The sequence below is a fragment of the Chinchilla lanigera genome, unplaced genomic scaffold (genome assembly GCF_000276665.1).
Source record: "Chinchilla lanigera isolate Chin_1 unplaced genomic scaffold, ChiLan1.0 scaffold00131, whole genome shotgun sequence".
Lineage (NCBI taxonomy): Eukaryota > Metazoa > Chordata > Mammalia > Rodentia > Chinchillidae > Chinchilla > Chinchilla lanigera.
Window position 1 is genome coordinate 1,402,119 of NW_004955532.1, and position 5,532 is coordinate 1,407,650.

A 5,532-nucleotide genomic window follows, 5' to 3' on the forward strand; every position below is an offset into this window, starting at 1 on the left:
GTGTGGGCGGGAAGCCTAGGCCTGATAGGGTTTAACCACCTTTGCTGACCTCTTTTGGGGTTGGAGGTGCAGCTCATTGGTAGAGCGCTGGCCTGACCTGTGCAAGGCCCTGTCTTCCATCCCCCAGAACAGTGCCCAAAACAGCAGCAAAATCCCAGCCTCTTGACTGGGGCGCGTAGTGGCTCACACATTTGCTGACGTCTATTAAGCATCAGAAATGGCAGGGTTGGGAGGGACTCTGGCGCCTACCTGCTTACGGGAGTCCATGCCTAGGAAAGGAGAGACCCGATGTTTGGTTGTTGACAACTTACCTTCTACTTCAGCCTGGAGCACTGCATTTCCTTTTGGACCTAGCAGGTGTCTCAACCTCTGAGAGTAGATGTGTGTTTGTCCTTGATGAGGCAGATAAGTGCCTTTTCAGTTCTGTACCTTACAGTTGTTGCAGTCCCTCCTGCTCCCGCTCCCGCTCCCTAGGTCAGTGAGGTGATGGACCTCCATCAGTTGCCCTTGAGGGCCTTTTGTTTGTGCTCTGTACTATTCTCCTGCACAGGGGAGACCTTTCTACTGGCTGAGGAGGCTGAGTAACACAAGAAGGAAGGTACTCAAGGTCATACAATGGTCATGTGGCAGAGCCAGGTTTTGAATCCAGGTTAAACATTTTTTGTGGGGCAGGGACTGAGGATTGAACCCTGGGCCTTCATACTGAGTTATATCCCTGGCTCTTTCTCTGTTTTTTAATTTTGAGACAGGGTCTTGATAAGGCACTGAGTTGCTCAGGCTGGACTCAGACTTGTGGTCTTCCTGTCTCAGTCTCCTGAGTGCTGGGAGTACAGATGTGTGCCACTACGCGTCCAGCTAAGGTTCAAGATTTCGCTGTTTATACCCATCTGCATTTGTGTTCTGTCAGACTGAAAATGGTAGCCTCAGCTGGGTCTTCCCAAGCCGGGCTGTCCCTTGATTAGTATAAAACTGGATGATGCGGAGAGGGTAAGGGGTCCCACAAAGATCTTGGGGCTGCATGTGTGAGGGGCCATTCTCAAGAAGCAGGGCTTGGGGGCTGGGAGTTTAGCTCAGCGGCACAGCGTCTGCCTGGCAAGCACAAGGTCGTGAGTTTGATCCCCGGTACCGGAAAAAAACCAAAACCAAAAAAAAAAAAGAACCAGGGCTTATCAGAATTTTTCTGGACCCATACTGGGGACCATGTTGAAGCAGGCCAAGGCGCCTGGGTTTGTGGGCAGAGTAGGAGGACAGACTTTAGGGGAGGACTGCATTTGGGCTGCACCCTCCAGAAGTGTTAGTGCTTTGACTGGTGAAAGATTGCTGCCAGAGAAGTCATCACTGGTAGCAAAAGAGACAGGCAGAGGCAGAGGGCGAGAGGGGGAGGACCAGGATCTTTATTGGGTGTTGTGGGAGGCTGGGCGGGGGCTCAAATGCCACACGGAGGAGGATGGAGTTATGCAGGGACAGGGAGCCTTCGGAGGTCTTGGGACACAGCTGGGAAGGCGTCCACTCTTGATTTTAAGAACTGAGCCTGCAGTGTGGCTATGGGGGCAGTAGGGTGGTGGACACTGATGGGAGTACTTCAGTGGGGAGATGTAGACTTGAGCGAGGACAGTGGTCAGCGGTGAGGTGGAGCCTTCTTTGGAGACAGGTGAGTTCTGTAGATGTTAGGGGCTACTGTCAAATGGAAGGGACGGGAGATGACAGACAAGAGGAAGACATGATAGCATTGGCCAAGTGTTGGCGAGAACTTGCGAGATTTAGAATAAAGGAGGGTGGGCCTTGGGTTGCGAGAGGGGAGGAAGGCTTGAGCCCGGGCTGTCCTGCGAGAGTGTGTGTGTGCCTGTGAAGTGCCCTGAGCCAGTGCCTTACCCCTGACCTGTACCCTAGCCCCACTGCTGCTGCTGCTGCTGCTTCTGCTTCTTCCTCATCCTCTTCTTCCTCCATCTTCCTCTTTTCTTTCTCTCACTTTCTTCTTTCATCTCTTCTTTTTTCTCTCTTCCTCCTCATTCATTCTTCTCTTTCCCTCCCTCCTCCTCTTCCTCCTGCTCCTCTTCCTCCTCTTCCTTCTCCATCTCTTCCTTCCTCTTCCTTCTTTTTCTCCTCCTCCATCTTTTTATCAACTGCTAATCCCTTCCAGTTGAGCCCAGAGGCCATGCACTAAGCTACATCCCTAGTTCCCAGCCCTTATTTTGAGATAAGGTCTCAGTAAGTCACTAAGTTGTCCAGACTGGGCTAGAACTTGCTATCCTCCTGCCTCAGCCCCCCAAAATGCTGGGATTATAGGTATATGCTATCATGCCTGGTTCCCACACCCTTTTTGATGAAACGTATAGTCTAGTGGAATGACAAGTGGTAACAGACCTACTTTATGGATGGTCAAAAATAAGAGTGAGGGGCTGGGGATTTAGCTCAGTGGCACAACGCTTGCGTGCGAGGTCGTGAGTTTGATACCTGGTACCGGAAAAAAACCCCAAAAAACCAAAACAAACAAACAAACAAAAAGAAGGGTGAGCCCTTAGGTATTTTTCCAAGCCTAGTTAGGAAGTTAGTAGTGAAAAATTTGAGTCAACATGCAGGGTGGTTTTTTTGTGTGTGTGTCTTTTTAAGACAGGGTCTCGCTATGCAGTTCAGGCTGGCCTTGAGCTCACTTTGTAGCCCAGGCTGGTCTGGAACTCACAATGATCCTCCTGCCTCAGCCTCCTGAGTGCTGAGATTACAGGTGTGCGCCACCACGCCTGGCCGGGGTGTTTTTTAAATGTGCTGTTCAGACTCGAGCAGTTGCAGAGTGTGATTGCTTGCGAGCTCGAGACATCCAGAGAATCGCAACGTGAAGGACACAGATGTGAACATCACAGGGGCCCAGATGGGAACTTGGGAGAGAGTGTTAGACTTCGAGGGAACTTGGAATGGGAGTTAATTCACGTACTCTTCCGCATGTGTGTGTGTTGGGCAAGGCTTTCCCCCTTTTTCTGCAGCAAGTTTTCTCCTCTTGCCTTTAAAGCAGGTTACTGTTGTTTGCCAGTGTTACTGAGGTGTTGCTTAGGTCCCTTGGTTTTCCTTGGTTGACCCTGCAGGCCTGGAGTGGAGAGATGGTGGTGTTTTGTTTTTTTTTTTTTTTTGGTCTTTTTGAGACAGGGTCTCACTATGCAGCTCAGGCCGGTCTCGCGCTCACTTTGTAGCCCAGGCTGGTCTCGAACTAGCAGCGATCCTCCTGCTTCACCCTCCCAAGTGCTGGGACTACAGGCGTGTGCCACCACGCCCGGTGAGATGGTTTTGAGTAGGGCAGTAATTAGTGTGGCTGTTGCATGGCAGGTCTTTATGTGTCCATAGTTGGGTGTGGAGGCAGTGTTACTTAGGGTCACACAACTTGCTTTGCTTCTTGACTGTCCCTTCAATCCCTTCACTTCACTCTGATCATTAGTCAGTAATACTGCTCAGATAGCAATTGCTATAAATAGAGATTTAGAGTAGTTCACAAATTTACACAAGCCAGAGGGCTTAATTTAGTCTTAATGAAAAGGGTTTCCTATTTTTCTGTTTCTTTGGTTTGATAGCTAAGCATTTTCTTAGTCTTACTCTTGAGTCCAGAGTGGAAAGATGGGTGGGACATAGTGATGCAGGATTATAGACTGAGGGTATTGAAATTGCTGAAGCCATTCTGTGTCCATCTGGAAGTGTATATGAATGTGTACACATATATGTGTAGATTTTGTTGTTCTGGTGCTAGAGATGGACCCTAGGCCTGGCACCTGCTAGATAACTGTTGCCATTGAGCTATGCCCTCAGCCCTATTTATTTATATGACCAATTTTTGTGATTTTTTTTTTTCTGTCTTTTTGAGACAGGGTCTTGCTATGTAGTTCAGGCTGGCCTTGAGCTCACTTTGTAGCCCAGGCTGGTCTTGAACTCACAAAGATCCTCTTGCCTCAGCCTCCTGAGTGCTGAGATTATAGGCATGGCCACCAAGCCTGGCTTGTGGATGTTTTTGAAAGGGTCTCACAGTGTAGCCCAGACTAGCCTCGAACTTGCAGTTCCCTGGCCTTAGGCTCCCAAGTACCAAGTGTGGTGGCACCTGCCTGTTATTCCAGTACTCTGTGAGATTGAGACAGGAGGATCCAGTGCAGTCTGGGTAATTTAGCAACATAAGGAGACCTTGTTTCAAAAAAAAAGGCTGGGGATGTAACTAAGTGCAAAGGCTATGGGTTCAGGCTGGTTATATAGCTCAGTGGTAGAGTGCCCGTCCGACAAGCGCAAGGTCCTGCGTTTGATTCCCAGTAAACTTCTTCCCCAGCCCCCGTAAAAAAAGGCTCTGGGTTCAATTTCCAGTATTGCAAAAATGAAAACAATTCTCCCTATTCCCAAGTATAGGGATTTATAGGCATGTGCCACCACACCCAGGTCCTGTTTGTATTTGTATATTTTATTTTATTTTTTCCTATTTGTTTTTTTAAAAGTGATATGGAGTATGGTGTGGTGGCACACACTGTTATCCCACCATTTATTTATTTTTTGGTACCAGGAATCCAACTCAGGACCTTGTGCTTTCCAGGCAGGTGCTGTGCTGCTGAGCTATATTCTTGGCTATCCCAGCATTTAGAAGGCTGAGGCAGAAGGATTGCCGTGAATTTGGGACCGCACTGGGCTATATAGTAAGTTTTAGTTTTTTTTTTTTTTTTTTCCGGTACTGGGAATCGAACTCACGACCTCGAGCTTGCCAGGCAGGCACTGTGCCGCTGAGCTAAATCCCCAGCCCCTACATAGTAAATTGAAGGCCAGCCTGAACTGCAATACAGAGTGACCCCCTCCCTCTCTTTCCCTCTCTCTCAAGGGGAAAAAAGGAATTTTGGAATTAGGTGGGCTTGGTGGAACACAGTCAGTTGAATTTATTTATTTATTTGGAGACAGGGTCCCACTGTAAAGTTCAGGCTGGTCTTCAACTCACTATGTACCTAGTCTTGAACTTGTGACAGTTCTGCAGGTGCTAAGATGACAGGTGTGTGCTACCACAACCAGCTTCAAATGTTTTTTTCCTTTTTTTTTTTTGAGACAGGATCTCACTAGGCAGTTCAGGCTGGTCTTGAGCTCACTTTGTAGCCCAGGCTGATCTCAAACTTGCAGAGATCCTCCTGCCTCAGCCTCCCAAGTGCTGGGATTATAGGTGTGTGCAACCACGTCTGGCGTCTGCTTCAAATATTTTTTAAAAAATCATTTATTGCTGAATGTCTTTATCTTGTGTGTCATGAGGTACATTTAGTAGTGTTGGGGCTTTGCTTCTTACTTGCATCTTCTCAAACTAATTTTTTAAAATTCTTCTTCCATTTTTCTTTTGTGGTATTGTGGATTGAACTCAGGGCACAAGCATGCTAGGCAAAGACTGTACCACTGAGCTACAGTTCTAGCCCATTGATTGATTGATTGATATTGGGGGTTGGATCCAGAGTGTGCTGGGGATTATTTTGTTATTTATTTTCTTTCTTTCTTTTTTTTTTTTTTTGTCTTTTTGAGACAGGGTCTTGCTGTGCAGTTCAG